Source organism: Carcharhinus amblyrhynchos, chromosome 15, assembly GCF_965287045.1.
Source record: "Carcharhinus amblyrhynchos chromosome 15, sCarAmb.v2.hapA, whole genome shotgun sequence".
Lineage (NCBI taxonomy): Eukaryota > Metazoa > Chordata > Chondrichthyes > Carcharhiniformes > Carcharhinidae > Carcharhinus > Carcharhinus amblyrhynchos.
The window spans coordinates 67,676,010-67,698,263 of NC_137338.1; the positions used below are offsets into that span (position 1 = coordinate 67,676,010).

The following is a 22,254-nucleotide window of genomic DNA, read 5'->3' on the forward strand; positions in this document are numbered from 1 at the left end:
TTCGGGGTCACTGCGCATGCACAGAGTCACAAAGCTGTCAGACTGTAGCACGAATAGACCCTGCCTCTCCCAAGCTTTTAATGAAATTCACAATTGAGACCTCTGCAGTGCACGAAGTGTGGGATATTCAAGTCTGAACTCCCACTGAAAAAGCAATGTGATTTACACCATTTTTCCTGCCAATTCAGCACTTAGAATTTTTTTGGGAGAATCAAGGCCCAGTGAGTTTTATTTTGAGTGTTTAGACAAGACAAAATACTTTCTAGAGCCACCGCAGTAGAATGAAGTTGTGAGTTTTTGTAATATTTAAATTCACTTTGTTTTCCAGATCTTGAACTCAGGTCAAACTAAGATATTAAGGTCACAAAGTGCCTCAGCAGGCCAGGCAGTATCTGTGGAGAGAGGAACAGTTAACATTTTGAGTTGAATATGGTTCTTCTTCAGAACTGAAGGAAGATAGAAATTTGATGGGCTTTATGTTGTTGAAAGGGGGAGGGGGAAAATGAGAGGGAAGGTCTGGGATAACGTAGAGGGCAGGGGAGGTTAAATGACAAAGGTGAGATGGAATGAAAATTAATAGGATTGGGAATGGCTTTAGTAAAGAAACAAAGCATCGGTCCAGAACGTGTTAAACTGCAGAATAAGGAACAGTTTGGATGAAAGCAAAAATATGAGAAACAAGATTCAATAAAGCAGAAAAGGCTGAATTAAAATGGAGAGATTAAATGGCAATGATATTATCAAAGTTGCAAGCTCTGTCTTGCTTAAGCCCTGATAGACATTTTGATGGTTTATCAGATCACTCAGTTCAAGGGCAATTAGGGACTGACAATAAATGATGATCCAGCCAGCAATTCTCACATCCCACAAGAAGCATAAAGGAAATGCCAACAGTTCAGAAGGAGGCAATTCAGCCTATCAAGTCTGCACTGACTCTCTGAAAGAACATCTTACCCAGACCCACCTCCCTGCCCTATCCCCATATATCTGTATATTTACCATGACCAATCTAACCTACACATCTTTGGACACTAAGGGGCAATTTAGCACGTCCAATCCACCTAACCTGAACATCTTTGGAGCGTGGGTGGAAACCGGAGCACCTGGGGAAAACCCACGCAGGCATGGGGAGAACGAGGAAGCAGCTAGTCGTCTTGTGGACAGGCGGTATACCTGTGACAACCTTGCACATGGACTGCACTCAGAACATCTTCTGTCCAGTTTCTACATTATTGAGTACACAGCAGCCGAGGGACTGATTGGTACTGACACTGCGGAGAGAAAGAACCATCTCAAAAGTGGATTGGTGGGGCGTTGGAGCACTGTGAGGACACAAACAGTATGAAATGGAGGGAATGCCATTACTAGGGCAATACACATTGCTCCTCACACATGTGGGAGCCCACATAAAAATCAATAGTTGTCTTCCAGCCATGAACCTTATTAGAAGAACAATCATTTTGTTTGAAGTGCTCATGTTGTAATATCCTAGCATGTGGAAGTGAACTCTGACCTCACCCTCCTTACAGGGATCTTCACATTATCCTGAGTCATGGACAGAAAGAATTCAACACCAGTTACAAACAGGGTCAATTTATTGGCCTTTTGTTTTACATAAAACATATGGGTACATAAGAACAACTATCTCAAAAGCTCCAAAAATAGATCTTTCTAAAACAAAACAGTTGATTTAAGTGATATCAGAAGCATTTGTTTTATTAATATGAGATGTTCAGCAGGCTGATGCGATTTCAATGACACAAGAATCTGCTCACCAAATCTGAGGCTGATCATTACTTACAGATTCTGTCAGTGCACATCTTGATCAGTGCCAGGAAATGAAACAACATCTTACAGAAAAAGTAAATGACTAGCAATGCAGGGAGTTTCCAACCCTGGCGCTTTGTGTTGACTGGATGAATCCTTTCTCTTTCAGCTCACTTGGTCGATCTCCTGTATACAGTTATTTTGCATAGAAAACTGACTATTTCCACAGTTTCATTTAGCTCCGGTTAAAATTGACAGTGTGCAATGTAACTTTATGGGAAGGTACATTTACACAGAAAGCTTGCTCGCCCCAGGTACAGTGGGCGAGGGAACAGAGGCCTTTCATCATATTACATGGAGACAGCACAGTCGGGTGGGTGGTGGTATTGATCCCACTGCTGTGGGGAGTGGGAGAGCTATAGTTCAGACAGTGAAAAATACAGTGTAAGTGTGTCCTCGCAGGAAAGGAAGGATCTCCAAGAAAGTCAATTTTCTGGTTAAACGTTTAGTAAGAACAAGCCCTCTTGGGTGTTTACTTTTTGGAAAGTTTTCCCTCATCTGCCCACAAAAGAGAAGCTCTTGAGGAAACGAGCCCAAAGTGTCACTGCTTTCGAACAGGCATTTTCCCCAGTGACAGTTCTCACGTTAGCTTTGTAATTGTTTGCAAGTTATACCTACTTTACTGAGGGAAGAGGGAACTGGTTCAAATGGCATTCTCGTAGTGAAGGGTGGCATAAACTGTGCCTCCCGACTCAGACCAATTTATAATTCAATTGAAGGTGGCCATTACAAAAGGGTCAAAAGCTTACTCTCTGTACAGGCCTTTTCTCAATGTTCTGATGCTTAATGTTTGAGCCTTCAAGCTTCTTTTTCATACACAGTAACATTAAATGTAATGGTGACACCAGTATGTAATATTATGGTGACAAACGTAACAAAAGACTTCGATTTACTCCTCCACCAAATCAAATTTTTTTAAAAAATTACTAGCCATTTCTGGATTAGGACAATACTCATTAATTTAAAACCCGTGTCTCTCATCTACAGAAATCAACCTTTGAGAATAGATGAGAGGGTTGTTCCATTTTCTATTTACTCCTCAGCAAATAAATGAATTAACTTCACCTCAGACACGACACTATACACAAAGGCCATGCATAAATGACTCAACATCTCTGTTAACACTCAACATTTACAATAATGTCCCTTAAGAATCCCAACAAAAGTGAACCCATCCAACAGAATCACTCAGACAGTCCTGGTAAACAGTATTTATTTAACACAGTAAATTATCAAGACTGAGAGAAAATGTTTCTTGTTATAAACTTTCAAAAGTTGAATAGATTGGTAATTCGGGAAGTGCAAACTATTCCAAATGCAGCTGCAAACAGAGCCTGTGTTAGTTCGTCAGATTGACATCTTAAGCTGATTCTTTCCCACACTTCAAATAGAAATATTACATTTCACATGCTTACTAATACAGTTGAAGTGACAGGTAATAGTTTAGAATGATTACAGCCTACAGGGTTGAACAGCATTTTCCTTTGCTCATCATCTACCTAACCACCCATTAATCTACCTCTCTAGCCATGCACCATCTATTTGCCTAACCATTCTCTCATCTAATTATACTGTCTATTGTACATCTATCTCCACATGTTCATCCATCTTTCTTTCCAATAATTTATTTGGGCATTCATCCATATATTTGCCTTTCCATTTATTTGTACAACTATTCATCATCTTTCTGTCCATTTATACTTACATCAATCTGCACATGCAGCCACTCATCTCTCTCTCCACCCAACAGTCTCCCCATGCTTCCTTCTATCTCATTGTTATTTATCACTTATCTCTCCATGTGTCAATCTGTCCATGTGACCAACCACCAACTGTGCATTCATCTATCTATCATTTATCTGTCTCTGTCAATTTTTCTATCCATCCAAATAAAGCTTCCCATTCATCTTCCCATCTATCTGTCCATTCAACAGTCATCTATCCATTTTTCCATTTATCCATCCATCTAACCATCCATCGTTTACTTGTTTATCCATCACCCTATCTCATTGTAATATCTATTCACCTGTGTTACTTCATCAGATTGACATCTTAAGCTGATTCTTTCCCACACTTCAAATAGAAATACCATATTTCATGTGCTTACTAATTTGCTCAAGTGACAGGTAATAGGTTGGAATGATCACAGTTAACAGGGTTGAACAGCATTTTCCTTTACTCATCATCGACCTATCCACCCATCCATCTACCATCAATTATCCATCTATCCACCATTGGTTAATGCAATAATTTGTCAATTTGTCCCAAACACACACCTTTGTACCTTCCCACCCAATATCAATTCAGATGTCTGCCCATTCACAAGATAGCTATCCTACAACTCACTCATCCACTCACCACCCGACCAGTGACTCATCCACCTATCCAACCTTCCCGCATTCACCCGAGCATCCATCCACCCGTGTCACCACCTTCACTGACCCATCTACCTGTTCTATCCATCTGCCTTCTGTCCATCCATCCACCCACCTGTCCAACAATCTCCTTGTCCAATTATCCACTTATCTATCTGTCCATTCTCATCCATATGCGAACATACAAAATAGGATAAATGGGCCATTCGACTGCCTCTTATCTATTTATCTGCCTGTCACCATCTGATAGTCACTTATCCATCCATTTATCTGTGGTACTTATCAAGCCATTTGCATTTAACAACCTTCTCCACATGTTCACCTATCTTTCTGTTCATTCAAACACCAATTATATGTCATGCTATCCATTCATTTATTTCTCCACACAGCCACCACTCATCAATCCATCCATCCTCCCATTTACCTTCCACCCATTTAGCATGTGTTTATTCATGACACAACCTTTCAACACATCCATCCATCACCTTGTCTTGCTGTCAGACTTGCTGAGTTTTTCTAACATTTTCTGTTTTTATTTCAGATTTCCAGATCCGCGATATTTTTATTTATTACCTATAAGTCCTTCCGTCTTCTCTGTCCATCTGGTCACCACACAGAAGAACTTAAGAACATTAGAACTAAGAGCAATAAGCCATTCAACTCCTCCAGCCTGCTCCACCTTTCTATATGATCATGGCTGATCTCATCTTGGCTTCAACTCCACCTTCCTGCCCGCTGCCTATAACCTTTCATCCCTCTACTAATTAAAAATGTATCTACCTCCTCAAATTTGTTTAGTGTTCCAGCATCCACGGTACCCTGGGATAGAGAATTCTACAGATTCACAATACTTTGAGTGGAGTAATTCCTCCTCATTTCTGTTTTAAATCTGCCACCCCTTGGGCTAAAACTATGGTCTTTCATTCTAGAATGTCCAACAAGAGGAAACATCTACTCTACATCACCCCTGTCAATCCCCATTAGCATCTTATATACCTCAATTAGGTCTCCTTTCATTCTTCTAAACTCTAGCCGATGTAGGCCTAAACTGCTCAATCTCTCATGAATCTGTCTATCAAACCAACAATACATTTGTCCAATCATCAATCTGTGCATCTATAGAAAATATATTTGTTTATCTATCATTTCTGTGTCCATCCACCATCTATTATTTTTCTATATATCTTAATCGGTAACAACCATTCTTTGAATAATCCTATCTGTCCATCCATCCACTTTCTTATGTTCATCCATCCATTTATCAACTACATAACTGGCCATCTATCCACTTGTCTATCTGTACATCTATCCATCTATATGACACCCATTCACTAATATGTCAGTCCATACAGCCACCATCATTGACCTATCCTTTCATTCAATAGTCTATCTGTCATCTGTCCGACCAACCATCCTCTCATCTGCGTTCACTCATCTATTTGTGCCTATCTAACACCTATCAGTCCATCAATGGGGAGACAGATGATGGTGTGGTGGTGATGAAATTGGACATTACCGGTCCAAACATCCAGGCTAATTAATACCCTGGAAACAGGGTTCAAAATCTCACCAGGGCAACTGGTGGAATTTGAATTCAATAAATCCAAACAAAATCCAAAAATTGAAAGCTGGTCTCAATAATGATGACCATGAAACTATCATCAACTGTTGTAAAAGCCCATCTGGTTCACTAATGTCCCTTTCGAGAAGGAAATCTGCCTTCCTTGCTTGGCCTGACCTACATGTGACTCCACAGTACTTAAGAATCAACCACAGCAATGTGGTTGATTCTTAACTACTCCCTGTAATGGCCTAGTAAGCCACTCAGTTTAAGTGTAGATATGGGCGGGCAATAAATGCTGGCCCAGCCAGCCATGCCCATATCCATGAATTAATTTTTTAAAACATCTATCCACACATCTAATTGTCCCACCCATCCACTATCTGTCGGCCCTCTCAAACAGCCATTGATTGGTGCATTCAAAGAACAAAGAAAATTACAGCACAGGAACGGGCCCTTCGGCCCTCCAAGGCTGCACCGGCCATGCTGCCCAACTTAACTAAAACCCCTTACCCTTCTGGGGACCATATCCTTCTAATTCCCATCTCATTCATGTACTTGTCAAAATGCTCCTTAAAAGTCACTACTGTATCCGCTTCCACTACCTCTGCTGGCAATGAGTTCCAGGCACCCACTACTCTCTATGTAAAAAATCTGCTTCGTACATTTCTTTTAAACCTTGCCCGTCACACCTTAAATCTATGTCCCCTAGTAATAGACTCTTCCACCCTGGGAAAAAGCTTCTGACTATCCACTCTGTCCATGCCTCTCATAATCTTGTAGACTTCTATCAGGTCTCCCCTCAACCTCCTTCACTCCAGTGAGAACAAACCAAGTTTCTCCAACCTCTTCTCATAGATAATGCTCTCCATACCAGGCAACATGCTGGTAAATCTTTTCTGTACCCTCTCAAAGCCTCCACATCCTTCTGGTTGTGCGGCAACCAGAATTGAACACAATATTCCAAGTGTGGCCTAACTAGGGTTCTATAAAGCTGCAACATGATTTGACAATTTTTAAACTCAATGCCCCGGCCGATGAAGGTAAACATGCTGTATGCCTTCTTGACTACCTTCTCCACCTGCATTACAACTTCCAGTGACCTGTATACCCAGATCCCTCTGCCTATCAACATTCTTAAGGGTTCTGCCATTTACTGTATATTTCCTATCTGTATTAGACCTTCCAAAATGCATTACTCACATTTGTCCAATTAAACTCCATCTGCCATCTCTCCACCAAAGTCTCCAACTGATCTATATCCTATTGTATCCTCTGATGGTCCTCATCGCTATCCGCAAATCCATCAAATTTTGTGTCGTCTACAAATTTACTAATCAATCCAGTTACATTTTCCTCCAAATCATTTATATAAATTACAAACAGCAAAGGTCCCAGCACTGATCCCTGAGTAACACCACTTGTCACAGCCCTCCATTCGCACCCTTCCACTACTACCCTCTGTCTTCTTTCACTGAGCCAGTTTTGTAACCACCTTGCCAGCTCACCTCTGATCCCATACGAATTCACCAGTCTGCCATGAGGGACCTTGTCAAAGGCCTTACTGAAGTCCATGTAGACAACATCCACTGCCCTACCCTCATCAATCATCTTTGTCACTTCCTCGAAAAACTCGATTAAGTTCATGAGACACGACCTCCCCTTCACAAAACCATGTTGCCTCTCACTAATATGTCTACTTATTTCCAAGTGGGAATAAATCCTGTCTCAAAGAATCCTCTCCAATAATTTCCCCACCACTGATATAAGCCTCACCGGCCTGTAAATACCTGGATTTTTCTTGCTACCCTTCTTAAACGAAGGAACAATATTGGCTATTCTCCAATCCTCTGGGATCTCCCCTGTAGCCAGTGAGGATACAAAGATTTCTCTCAAAGCTCAGCAATTTCCTCCCTTGCCTGTCTCAGTATTCTGTAGCATCAGGCCCTGGAGACTTGTCTAATACAATGTTTCTCAAGAACCCCAATACCTCCTCCTTTTTGATCTCAACATGACTCAAACTATCTACACATCCTTTCCTAGACTGATCATCCACCAAGTCCTTCTCTTAGGTAAACACTGATGCAAAGCACTCATTTAATACCGCGCCCAATTCCTCTGGTTCCACACATAGATTTCCTCCCTTGTCCTTGAGTGGGCCAACCCTCTCCCTGGCTACCCTCTTGCTCTTTCTATATGTGTAAAAAGCCTTGAAATTTTCCTTAATCCTGCTGGCCAATGCTTTTTCATGATCCCTTTTAGCTCTTCTTACTCCTTGGTTAAGAGATCTTTACTTAAGAGAAAGAGAGATCTTTGCTTAAGTTTCTTTCTACTTTCCTTGTATTCCACACTTGCTTTGTGTGTTCCCAGCCTCCTAGCTTTGAAAAATGCTTCATTTTTCTCTTTGACATTCGTTCCATCACCAATCTATCTACCCATCATGTTACCCATTTACCTGCCCACGTATACATCTTCTATTTGCTGTCCCTCCAATATGTATTTATCACCTCATCGCCCATCTGTGTCTCCACCTAACCATCTTGCCATCCAGAATCATAGCACCCTTACAGTGCAAAAGGAGGCCATTTGGTCTATTGAGCCTGCACCAACAACAATCCCACCTAGGTCCTATCTCTGTAATCCCATGTATTTACTCTCCTAATCCCCCTGACACTAAGGGGTAATTTAGCACGGCCAATCAATCTAACCCGCAAATCTTTCAAAAACCAGAGCACCCAGAGGAAACCTACACAGACATGGGGAGAACATGCAACTCCACACAGGCAGTCACCATGTTGAACTGAACCCATGTCCCTGGTTCTGTGAGGCAGCAGTGCCAACCACTGCGCCACATGCCGCCCCATCAGTCACTCTGCACCAATTTATTCATCCACCCAGTAACCATCTATTGTCCTTCCATCTATCAATCTCTGTGCACATCTGTCTACGGACCTGTCCTTCCATACATCTGTCTGCCATTTATCTGTCCAAACATCCCCTGTCCACCCATCTGTCTACACACATGTCCAGACAAATATCAGAACTGACAATTAGGTATTACTGGTTATAACACAATGAGAAAGATCAGGGAAAGAAGACAATTGGAGAGTAGTTTTATTAATTAGAGATAACAAAATGACAGTAGTAAAAAAAAGGCATAAATAACTCAAGGTTATTATTCATTTGGGCTCAAATGAAAGTAAATAAGGGGTCAGTTATACTAATAGAGATTGATGACAGACCACTTAATAGTGGGTGGAAGAAGGAATATGCAAATAAATATGTGAATAAAAAAACAGAATAATAATCATGAGAGATTTTAACTACCCCAAATAAACTGGGAAGAGGTAACAAGAGAGGTGCTGGAGATGGACTCATTTCAAACAGCCCTTTCCCACTGTATACAGAAAGATCCCAACAAGAGAGAAAACAATGCTAGCTCTAAGAATGAAAAACCACAGAATTGTTTTGGTGCAGCAGGAGGCCATTTGGCCCATTGTGTCTGCACCAGCTCTCTGAATAAGCAATTCACCTAATGCCATTCCCACCCTCTCCCCGTAACCCTCCACGTTCTTCCTTTCAGAGCCAATCCAATTCCCTCTTGAATGCCTCGATTGAACCTGCCTCCACCACATTTTCTGACATTCCAAACACTAACCACTCGCTGCATGGACATCTTTTTCCTCCTATCACTTTTGATTCTTTTACTAATTACTTTAAATCCGTGCCCTCTTGTTCCCGATCCTTTCACAAGTGGGAACAGTTTCTCCCTAGCTACTCTGTCCAGACTCCTCATGTTTTCGAATGAGATGAATTAGACCAGCTAACAGAAGCGAGGTTAAACAATATTACTCACGACATTCGAAGGTTTTATGATTGAGAAGGGCATCAGTAAAACAAAGACCAAAACAATAAGTTGAGCAAAGCTAATTTTAAGGGGATGACAATGGAACTGGAAATATTTACTGACAAATGAATAGAGCAGCAGTGGGAAAAATTACACACAAAACAGCAAGAACAAAGCAGTCAGTAATGACACACCATGAATGAATAAAGAAATAAGGTAAAAATTAAAACTCAAGATAAAGGAATAACTAAATTGACAATAAAGGAGAGAATGACAAAGGAGTGATGAAAGGGATAGGAGAGAAGTAAAACAAACAATTAAGAGGTCAAAAAGGAATGATAATGTTAAATTATTAAGGAATATAAGAAGAAAAGTAAAATATTTTAAACACATGAATAAGAAAAGATCAGAATTGGGGCATTAAGAGATATATACCTCAGAATCACTGGCAGCAATTGCAAAATGAAAGAAATATTAAATGATTATCCTAAATGAGACTGTCTGGTCTCCCCGTGGACTGTTTCTTGGCAGCGGGATGCATTTCTGCCATTGCCTGGTGGTGGGATCGTCTGGTCCCGCTGTTGTCAGTGGGATTTCCCATTGAATCCACCCCACATTATTAGGAAACCCGGAGTCGCACTGTCAGTGGGACGGAGAATCCCGCCAACATGAACAGCCAGAAGATCTCTGTATTTGCTAATGGGAGCTAATGTAGAGGACATGACATAAGAAGACGTGAAAGAAGATGCCCAGAATTTTCCAGTCGTTCGCACCCTGCCGCTGCTGCAAGTAAAGGTGGAGAATTTGGTGCTCAATCAAATCTCAATTCACAGCATTGGGACCAGAGAATCCCACCAGTGTGAACAGCCGCAAAACCCTGCATGGAATATAAACATTTCAGATAGGAAGTGGGGAGAGGCAAGTAATTGATGTACAAGTGAAACTTAGAGAGCATAAAACCTGATCCTCTGCACATATTAACCAAAACTTAGGGAACAGAGCAGATATACTATTATAGATACTTAAAAGTCCATTAGAATAGGGAATAGTAACAAAGGGCTGGTGCAATTTCTATATCTAAAAAGGCAGATAGAACAAGCTGGAGGAATGACATCGACTAATTACTTTCATGTTAATAAGAATGATAATAGAATGCTCATTCAAAAGTGCAAAAGTATAACAGCAGAGTTTTTGAAAAGGAAGATGATGCTTGATTAATCTTGTTGAAATCTCAGAAGCAGTAACACAAAGAGTAGATAAGGGTGATGCAGTAAATGTAATATATTTGATTTCCAAGAGGTCTTTGATAAAGTACCACATGACTCATGGTCAAAGTCAGACCGAGTGGAACCAGGGAATAGGCAGTTACCTGGATTGACAAAAGGCAGAACGTTGCAAGCAGTTGGATAATTAGCTTAGTAACACTATCTATAAGTATAGATAATGAGGAAAAATGATTATCTCCTTACATAATGAATTAAGTTTTATCACAATTGCCTTATCAAAAGCTATATAACTTTGCAGAATTTCTATGGGATATGGGGGTGAAGGGGAAATCAGGATATTGAATTTGATGATCAGCCATGATCAAAATGAATGATGGAGTGGCTCGAAGGTCGAATGGCCTACTCTTGCTTCTAGCTTCAATGTTTCTAGGTTTCCTTAATTCTAACATGGTGATTCTTGAAAGTGAAGTTTTTCAGAGACCGAACCATGTCAAAACCAAAATCAAATTTTTATGACAAGAAATTGTGGAGCATTTTTGTACTTTTACAAAGAGCATTAAGACTCCACTCATTAATTCTCATCTGCATAAATATATGAACAAATAGGAAACCAATCTACAAAATTATCCAGTGTTCAGAAATTGTTGGCTGCTGTTGGACAGCCTACCCTGTAGAACTGGCTCAAGTTTAGAAATAGCCATTTTTAGTAGTGTCTCATGCCTTCATTGTGTTCATGCAGCTGGGATCGCAGCCTAATAAAGAAAGAGAAAAAAACACCTTTCACATCCTCAGGCAGCTCCCAACCTTCACCACCATTTAAGTACTTTTTTTGGAGGTATAATCACTGTCGCTATGTCAGCAACAGCAACCAACCCATGCAAGGCAAATGAGACAAATCTCCAGCTAATCTGTTTGGGTTAAGAAATGGTTCTTGGTTAGGACAGCAAGGAGAACATCGCTGTTGCTCTTTGGATAGTATCATGGGATCTTCTCCATCCACCTGAGAGGGAAGACAGGACCTGGGTTTAACGTCTCCACTGAAAGATGGCACCTCAGACTGTGCAGCACCCCCTCAGTACTGCATTGCAGTGTCAGCCTGGATTGTGTTCTCAAGACTCTGGAGAGGAGGTCACTCGGATTCACCCTGGAAAATCCAAGCCTGTTGTGGGACAGGAATGTTTCTTTTTTGGTTGGTTGCTTTGTATGGGTGAGGATTCTCTTGCTCGCCACTAACATCATCCTGTTGAACAGAATGGTCCAGGTTTGGCTGATTAATAATGTCAGGTGCATAAAAATCCCCCTTGCAATTTGTGGCAAAGAGACACACCACCAAGGGCAGGACGATTTTCCTCTCATTTTACAGTCTAACTGAATTAACATCTCAGTGCAAGTCTCATTATATTGCTGGACTGAATGGTGTTCATGTGAATTAATTTCACCACAATCATTTAAAGTTAGCAATTCATTTTGGAAGGACCCTTAATGGGTCCTGACATATCCCTCAACCTTAAAGGAGTTGTGGGTGGGTCAGGATCCCACTTCTGCAGTGGTAAAATTACTGTTTTAAATGTAATTTTAAAAATTGTTTCTTACTTTTTCTTTCAGCCTCTTTTTGTCTTACTCAATCCAATCTTTCTCTTCCTATTTCTGCATTTAATTTGACTCCAATTCACTCCACTTCATTCAATGCCACTCACTATTTCATTCTCTGAACGGGATTCTCATCCGTTCCCACCTCGCTGCAAGTTAGAAAGGAAAATTGGGCATTTCAAGCGAAACGTCACTCACTGCAGCAGCACCAGACAATCCCAGCTGCAGGAAGGTCAGAGGTTTTCAACATCTATCTTTAAGTTGAATTAGTTAAGAACCTGACATTCATGGAGGTCTCAGATGGCCTTTATTGTCTGTGCACCATTATCAACATTCTGGGGATTACCACTGACCAGAAACTAAATTGGAATAGCCAGATAAATACTATGACCACCAGAGCAGGTCAGAGGCTAGGGATACTGCGGTGAGTAACTCACCATCTGACTCTCCAAAGCATGTTCACCATCTACAACGCATTAATCAGGAGTGTGATGGAATACTCTCCACTTGCCTATGTGAGTGCAGCTCCAACAACACTGAAGAAGCTCAACAACATTCAGGACAAAGCAGCCCGCGTGTTTGGAGATGGGGTGTCATTCACTCCTTCCATCACCGATGCACTGGCAGCAGTGTGCACCATCTATAAGATGCACTGCAGGAACTCACCAAGGCTCCTTATACGTTATCTTCTAAAATCCAAATCCACTACGTCTAACACAACATAATCCGCAGACACATAGGCTGGAACCATTCACATTGGCAGGAACTTCCAGTCTCTCTGACAGTGCACCCCCATCCAGGTTTCCTAGCACTGTTCAATGGGAAACGCCATTCATAATGCCAGGACAGGAAGATCCAGCCACTGGCCAATGGTGGGCTACCTCTGTGAAACACATAGCAGGTTGTGCAGAAAACCTCACCTCCGGGAACACCACGTGGAGGTTCCCCTCTGAGTCTCTTAACTTGCTGTTCCTTCACTGCTGCTGGATCAAAATACTGAAACTTCCTCCCTAACAACACTTTGGGTATACCTACACTTCATGGATTGCAGCAGTTCAACCCCACCTTCCCAAGGGCAAGTAGGGATGGGCAATAAATACTGGCCTAGCCAATGACATCCACATCTCAAGAACGACTTATTACAAAAAAAGCTCACACTTCCAGCAACTTGCTATGAAAAATACAACCTGAAGAGTGAAATATAAAATCCAAATCAGAGTGCGGGCAATGAAATGGCCTGCTCCAGCAAGTTTTTGGCAAATATGTAGCTAGATCTTTGCAATATTCATCACAATGCGAATACAAGAACTAACACAGTGGACAAGTAAGACAAATTTTATTACTGAATGCTTTATCGCTGTTTTATGTTTCAGATAAATATTTACATCGGTATTTATACACTTGCAATTGGACATTCTAACACTGTTCTAAATTCCAGAAGATTCCAAAATCACAAAATGACTTGGGCCCAAGCATGCTGGACTGGACTGGTTTCAGTGTCTTCAGTTTACAGAGGATTGCTTTCTACTCTTAGAAGAAGATGCAGCAGGACAGCTTGGTGCAAGTGGGGATCAGTGGCCAGGCCATAGTTTCTGCTTAATCCTTCATTTTAACCACTGAAAAACTGTTGGCCCCCAATTTTCTAAACAATGCTCCCTCTGAGTGTGACTCATCTCCAAGAGAAGCTGAAAGGATGGCAGAAGCAGATTCAATAGTAACTTTCAACGGAGAGCTGCAGAAAGCAAAACAGCTCTAAGGGAAGGGGAAAGATCAGACGAGTGGAGCGAACTGAATAGTTCTTTCAAAGAGATGGCAAGAACACGACAGGCCTTAGAGCCTCCTGGTGGTCCATCAGATTCTCTAAGTCGGTATTCCGGCCTTAATATCACAACAGTACAGACATTTGATGAAAAGAACACATTTATGTGCAATCACAGAACCCCTACAGTAAAAAAGGAGGCCATTCTGCCTATTGAGTCTGTACCAACCACAATCTCACCCTGGCCCTATTCCCGTGACCCCCCGTAATCCCACATGTTTAAAAGTAAAATACTGCAGATGCTGGAATATGAAACAGAAACAGAAAATGCTGGAAAATCTCAGCCGGTCTGAGCATCTGTGGAGAGAGAATAGGGCCAAAGTTTCAAGCCAGAATGACCCTTTGTCAGAGCTGAAAACAAGGAAAATCGGCAAGATTGATACAATGAGAGTCAAGGGGTGTGGGGGAGGGGCACTGTACTTGATAGGAAATAGGCAAAAAGACAAAGGGAATGTAAATGGTGATGATAAAGGCTGAGAATGCGAAGATCATCCATTAAAAGATCAGAATGTGTAAATGGCAGAACAAAGGTGCAGAATATAGAAAAGCAGCAGATGGTTTGAGTGAGGTGGAGGTTGGGTGAGGGGGAAACAAGATGGAAAATGAGATATTAGAAGTAGAAATATAAAAATATAAAGTAATAAAAATTAACAAGATGAAATGAAATAAAATAAATGGAGATGGAGCCGAGGTAGAAGACAGAGTTCATGCTGTGAAGTTGTTGAATACAATGTTCAGTCTGGAAGGATGTAAAGTGCCCAAGCAGAAGATGAGGTGTTGTTGCTCCATTTAAGCTTAGGGGTTCACTTGAGCATTGCAAAAGGTCAAGGATGGACATGTGGACAGGAGAGCATGGTGGTGTGTTGAAATGGCAAGTGACAGGAAGGTCTGGATCCTGCTTGCAGATGGACCAAAGGTGTTCTGCAAAGCGACCAACCAGCTTACATTTGGTCTCTCTGACGTAGAGTAGATTGCATTGGGAGCAGCAATGCAATAGACCAGATTAAAGGAGGTGCATGTGAAGCACTGCTCCACCTGAAAAGAATGTTTCCTGTCTTTCTCTAGCTTTAAGTTATACAAACATATGAATTAGGAGCAGGAGTAGGCCACTCGGCCCCTCAAGCATGCTCTGCCATTCAATAAGATGATGGCTGATCTGCTTGTAACCTCAACCCCATATTCCTGCCTACCCCAGATAACCTTGTTAATCATGAATCTATCGAGCTCTGCCTTAAAGATATTCATAAACTCTATCTCCACTGCCTTTTGAAGAAGAGAATTCCAAAGACTCACAACCCTCTGGGAAAAAATAATTCTCCAATGCCCAGTAGGCATTGCCACTTTGGGTCTTGGGCAGTGCGGGGGGACCATGATCATAGGTACCCCCCCCACTTAACTCCGACCTTCTCCAGTCTCCATGGCCGCCCTTCACTCCAGCAGAGTCGGGCCGCCAGCTCCCCTTCAGTGAAGAATTGTTGTTCCTGGCAGTGGTGGGGAGGAGAGGCTAGTTGGCCCGGAGACTTCAGAACCTGGGCCCGCTAATGGAATTCAAATGAAGATTTAAATATTTAAAACAATCTATGCTGATTTCCAGTGTGGAGCTGACACTGCCAGAAATCTGGGGCCTGGAAATGTGCAGAAGCTGTGGCACCCAATGGAAAACCTGCTAAATGGCCTCCGCTTATGTCTCCCAGCCCAGGTCGCTGCAACCGCTCCCAACATTCCATTAGTTTTCCTAATTACTTGCTGTACCTGGATGCTAGCCTTTTATGATTCACACACTAAGACACCCAGATACCTTGGCACTTCAGAACTCTGTAATCTCTCAGCATTTAGATGACAAGCTTCTTTTTTATTCTTCCTACCAAAATAGGCAATTTAATATTTGTCCACATTATATCCATATGCCAGACTGTTGCCCACTCATTTAACCTATGTGCTTTTGTAACCTTCTTACATGCACTTCACAATCTACTTTCCTACCTACCTTTGTGAGATCATCAAATTTAGCAACCATACCTTCAGTCCCTTCATCCAATTCATTTATATAAATTGTAAACAATTGAGGTCCCAGCACTGATATCCATCATTTGTCACATCCAGCCATAGAAAAAGATCCTTTTACGCCAAATTTCTGTTTCCTGTCAATCATCCATCCTGTCAATCATCTATCCTATCAATCATCTATCCATGCCAATATGTTACTCCCTTCACCATTGGCTTTTATTACAACCTTTGATGTGGCAACTTACCAAATGGTTTTTGGAAATCTAAGTACACTACATCCACTGGTTCTCCTTTATCCACAGCACACTTGAACCCATAAATTGGTTAAACATGACTTCCCTTTCACAAAACCACACTGACTGTGCCCGAGTGCCTTGAATTTTTCCAAATGGACGGCTATAATATCTTTAATAATGGTTTCTAACTTTTTCTCTATGACAAATGTTAGGCTAACTGGCATGTAATTTCCTGCTTCATGTCTCTATCCACACACCAACCTTCCCACCCGCCCCTGATACTGCATACACACTTCTTCAATAAAGGAGTTACATTTGCTATCCTCCAATCTAATGGAACCTTCCTTGAATCTAGGGAACTCTTCAAAATTAAAACCAATGCTTCAACTATCTCATTAGCCATTTCTTTCAAGACCTTAGAGTGAAGTTCATCCAGTCTCATGCATTTGTCAGCCCACAGACTAACAATTTGCTCAGTACCAGTTCCTGAGCAGTTGGAATTTTCCTCAGTTCTTTCCTCCCTTCCATTTCTTGATTTACAGCTATTTATGAGATGTTACTAGTGTCCTCTATAGTGAAGACTGATGCAATATACCTGTCTAATTCATCGCAATATACCTGTTTAATTCACCCACTATAGCCTTACTTTCTATTACTAATTTCACAGACATACTTTCTATAGGGCCAATGCCTACTTTGTTCGTTCTTTTCTTAGATAAATTTCCATTGGAACTCCTATTATCTGTCTTTATATTTCCAACTAGCTTTCTCTCGTACTCTAATTTCCCCTCCCTATTAATCTTTTTGTCATTCTTTGATGTTCATAGAATCCTATAGTGCAAAAGGAGACCATTCAGCCCATTGAGTCTACAAAACACCCAGGCCCTATTCCCATAACCCGACATATTTACCCTGCTAATCCCCTGACACTAGAGTCAGTTTAGCCAATCAACCTATCCCATACATCTTTGGACTGTGGGAGGAAACTGGAGCACCCATGCAGACACAGGGAGAACATGCAAACTCCACACGGACAGTGACCCAAGACAGGAATCGAACCCAGATCCCTGGCACTGTGAGGCAGCAGTGCTAATCACTGCCACCCTGTCCTTTATGTTTGTATTTGTATTCATATTTGTATTGACATGTGCTTTATATTTTCTGAACTGTCAGTCATCCTTGTGAAAATATACGCTTTTTCTTGAAGCTTAATACCCCTTTAACTTTAATTAACCATGGATGCGCTCTCCATTTGGAATTTTTCTTTCTCATTAGAATCTGTCAATTCTGTATTTTCTGAAATATCCCTTTAAACGTCTGCCACTGACCATCTATTGATTTATCACTCCAGCACATTTGACATTTCACTTCAGCTAGATCTGCATTCGGGCCATCATAGTTTAAGTTTAAAATATTAATCTTGGACGCACTCTTCATTCCCTCAAAGTGAATGCAACATTCAATCATATTATGATTGCTATTACCAAGGGGTGCCCTCATTATGAATTTATCAATTAATCCTATCTCATTGCACAATACCTGGTCTAGTATAGCCTGCCCTCAGGTTGGTACCAGGAAGTGCTGTTCTAAGAAATAATCTTGAAAACATTCTATGAACTTCTCATCTAAACTACCTATGCCCATCTGATTTTTCCAATTCATATGCAGATTGAAATCGCCCATGATTGTTGCAGTATCTTTCTGACAAGTTCCCATTATCTCTTCTTTTATACTCTGACCTATCATGTGGGCCTGTACACCACTCGCACAAGTGACTTCTTGACTTTATCATTTCTCATCTCAACCCACACTGCTTCTACATCCTGGATTCCTGAACTTGGGTCATCCCTCTTTAATATGCTAATAACAGTGTCACCCTTCCTCCTGTTCTCAATTTCCTGTCCTTCCTAAATATCACATATCCTTTAATCTTCAGTTCCCAATCTATGTCATCTTACAGCCTTGTTTCATTACAGCTATCTGTTTCTCTATCAGTTCATCTGTTTTGCTTTGAATGCTATGTGCATTCAGATACAGAGTCTTAAGATTTGGCCTTTTATTATTTTTGTAGCCTCTAGGCTTTGCAAACATCAGCTAGTTCAATATGGAAGGACCAGTGTCTCAAAGGTGGAAACCCCTCATGCATATGACAGTGAATGACAATGAATGAAATATGAAGTTCAGAGTAGCAGAAATCCACCACCCTCAACATTCACTGATGCACACAGGCAGCAGTGTGTGCCATCTACAAGATACACTGCAGCAATTTACCAATGTTCTGTCAACAGTACCTTCCAAACCCATGATCTTACCATCTAGAAGGACAAGGATAGCCAATCACCACCACATACAAGTTTCCCTCCAAGCCACAAAACATCCTGACTTGGAAATATATCAGTGTTCCTACACAGGATCAAAATTCTGGAACTCCCTTCCTAACAGCACTGTGAGTGTGCCTAGACTACTTGGAACTGCAAGAAGTTGGCTCACCACCACCTTCACAAGGGCAATTAGAAATGGGCAACGAATACTGGCTTAGCCAATGACGCCCACATCCCATGGAAGAATTTTTTTAAAAATGTAATTCATTATTCAAGTCTCACTTCCCTGACACCATTCACCAATCAAAACCCTGTGGAATATTGTGTCAGTTGGGTGGGGGGTTTGAATGCTCCTACACGTGGCTGCTGCTCTGTAATCCTGCTTGAAGTCTATTAATTTATGACCAAGGATCAATATTAACTTGTCTGTTCTCTCCACTGACCTATCAACTGTTGCAGTTTTCACTTCATTTGTTGCCATCTCTTTGGTCACTGGTCATCAGATTTGGCACCAGGTATAACGCAACAATCACAGGCAGCACTGGGCTGAACAAAAGATCCCCTCGTCTGCAATGTGACCGGGTGTATGAGAAGTCAGAGTTGGGTTCATAGAATCATAGTGCAGAAGGAGGCCATTCAGCCCATTGGGTCTGCACCAACTTTCCAAAAGAGCTCATCCTCCGCCCTATCCCCATAACCCCACACATTTACCATGGCCAATCCACCTAACTAGCACATCTTTTGGACAATAAGGAGAAATTTAGCATGGCCAATCCACCAAATCTGCACATCTTTGGACACTAAGGGGCAATTTAGCACGGCCAATCCACTTGGCCTACACATCTTTGGACAATAAGGAGCAATTTAGCATGGCCAATTCACATAACCTACACATCTTTGGACACTAATGGGTAATTTAGCACGGCCAATCCACCGAACCGGCACATCTTTGGACATGAAGGGGCAATTGAGCATGGTCAATCCAATTAACCTGCACATCCACGGACTGTGGGAGGAAACTTAGAGCACATGGAGGAAACCCACGCAGACACGGAGAATGTGCAAACTCCACACTGTCACCCAAGTCCAGAATTAAGCCCGGGCCCCGGCATTGTGAGGCAACAGTGTTAGCGACTTGGTACCATGCTGCCCTGCTGTCATACTGCTCTTCTGCAGAGCAGAGACACCCTAGCCTTAACTGCAGTGAATTATTCAGCAGCAATCTCAGTTTGTAACATGCAGTGAAATCTTTTGAAGTGGAAGTAACAAGTTGTCCCAAGTTGCAAACTACATGTAATCCTACACATTGCTTGTGTCTTTTATGCTGACTGCTTATAAGGATAATACTGCAATGTAAACCTTCAATAAATGGAAGCAATGGGTCACAGAGTCCACCTCACGTTTCAATCCTGTCTATACCTTGACTTTATAAAATAATCCTTAATGTTGCCAGCTTAAAGGATTCAGCCATGCCACCTATCAAGGATAAGCTGTGGGACACCAAGTCACCCTGTACCAATTTGAAACATGCTATATATATATAAAAATGAATCACAGCTCCAAAAGTAAGCATTTGGGCCAAACAGGAAGAGACCACAAAAATAAACGGGCATCAATTCCCCTTTACAATGAGAAAGCTTGAGAGAAAGTGACACACTGTGATCTCTCCAGTCCGGAATACTTGGGACCAAGTCGCTTCTGGATTGTAGGATTTTCTGGATTATAGAATGAAGTTAGAATGTCTAACCACGTGCGTGTAAACCAAAAAACGCTGTTCATATACCTGGAAAGCACAAAATAGTGATCAAACATTATAAAGCAGTGATAAAAATAGTTTTACTTATCCAAATACAGTATCTTTGTGTCTGCTCCCAAAAATGCACTAAAATGATGTCGTGCGTTACTTGGATCTGCCCAGAGAATTTCCTGTCGATAACAGGTCAAACAGATTTTAGACTGGGGAGGTTACAGTGTACATGGTACTTGTATGATTTTAAACTCCTGATTACGTCTGAAACTTGAAATGACAGCATAAAGTGGTTTACCCTGAGGGAATTTCCTTGTGTTCAATAAAACCAGGAATGAGTTTGTTAGGATATAGTATTATAAATCATTCTAACAAAGAGTCTGAATTTCTGAATAGACTTAAGGAAAGGTGTTCACAGATTGTTGTAGGTCATCACAATATACTTAGTGCATCACCAACGCGGTAGCACCTTCAGGAACATACAGTACATATGGTTACATATTTACACTTAACTGTGTGAACATTAGTTGTGTGTAGAAACTGAACCTACCTGTTTAATCCTTTAGTGCACAACAGTCATCCTGTAAACCCAAACCAGCATTTTGTTGTACTTCATTCACTTTAACTTTCTAGTAAAAAGTTCCAGCAGATTGTTTAGGAGGCAAATGTGCAACGTTGATCAGTAATCACAAGCCATGCTTTGAGCTCATGAAAGATGCCAAATTAATACAATTTGCAATGACTCACTGAAGGGCTCCACACCCAATGAAAAGTCAATTTAACAAAAAGAAGTATCTGGATGACAGGTGTGCTGAATCAAGAATCTGTGTTTTGAGACTGAGTATTCTTTCATTGTTCACAATCTGTCAACTAAGCTGAATCCAGGACAATATCCCGTGCTTCTCAATATGTGCTTGTCATGTGCAGGGTAATGAGGTAAATTACATTTAATGAATGATCGAATTTGCTGGATGAGATGTTTGAAGTTTAAGTGTCTGCCTCCTGTGATGACATCTCAAGGGGGGATTGCCTTGTGTGTTGCTGGTAAATCATCAGGCTGAGACTCTTGTCCATTCGCTTTGCTTGGAGCCCTGAGTGCTTAGCGAAACAGCAAGTGTCCCGTTCGTTTCACAGTCCATCCAGTCTCTGTCAGCTGAAGGGGCCTGAGCCGGGAGCAGCCACAGCCTGCTACTAGGTTACTGAGGAACTCCTGATTGCTCTCGGCAGGGGGGAAGGGAGGAGCTTTCAGCAGAGGATTCATTGACAAGCCTTATGCTTGTTCTGGGCATTTCATACTTTACCTTCCATTTGATCATATAAGTAAGGAGGTACTATTTCCAGTGGCCAGGAAGGCCAGTAACCAGGGGACACAGATAAAAGGGCACACGAAACAGAGGGGGAAATGTTTAACTCCTTGAGTTACCATGATATGGAATTGCTTGAAAAGGTGGTGGAAGCAGATTTAACAGCAAAATGGAAATGCATAAATCGATAGAAAGGAAACATTTGAAGGGGTTTAGGGAGTGGCACTAATTGAATAGCTTTTTCAGAGGCAGCACAGTCACGCTGGGCTGAATGGTCTCCTTTTGTTCTGTATCACTCAATAATCTTCCTGTGCAAGGTTCGAACGGCTATTTAATTTAATCTGCAAAAACAAAATCAAAGATATTTCATGATTCTATTTTCTCCTAGGGCGTA

At 41.4% G+C, this 22,254-nt stretch overlaps 1 protein-coding gene across 4 annotated transcripts in view; it reads right to left on the reverse strand.

Annotated features, from left to right (window-relative positions):
- Window positions 1–1,605: 1,605 nt before the first annotated feature.
- The window catches only part of ptchd1 (patched domain containing 1), a 71,165-nt gene continuing 50,516 nt past the window's right edge, over window positions 1,606–22,254 (reverse strand). For 2 of the 4 annotated variants that reach the window (XM_080204128.1, XM_080204124.1), the window contains exon 4: window positions 1,606–22,201. The gene's annotated coding sequence lies outside the window, so the exon portion shown is untranslated. The remainder of the gene's footprint in view (window positions 22,202–22,254) is intronic. The other 2 variants (XM_080204126.1, XM_080204125.1) reach the window with 2 other exon arrangements.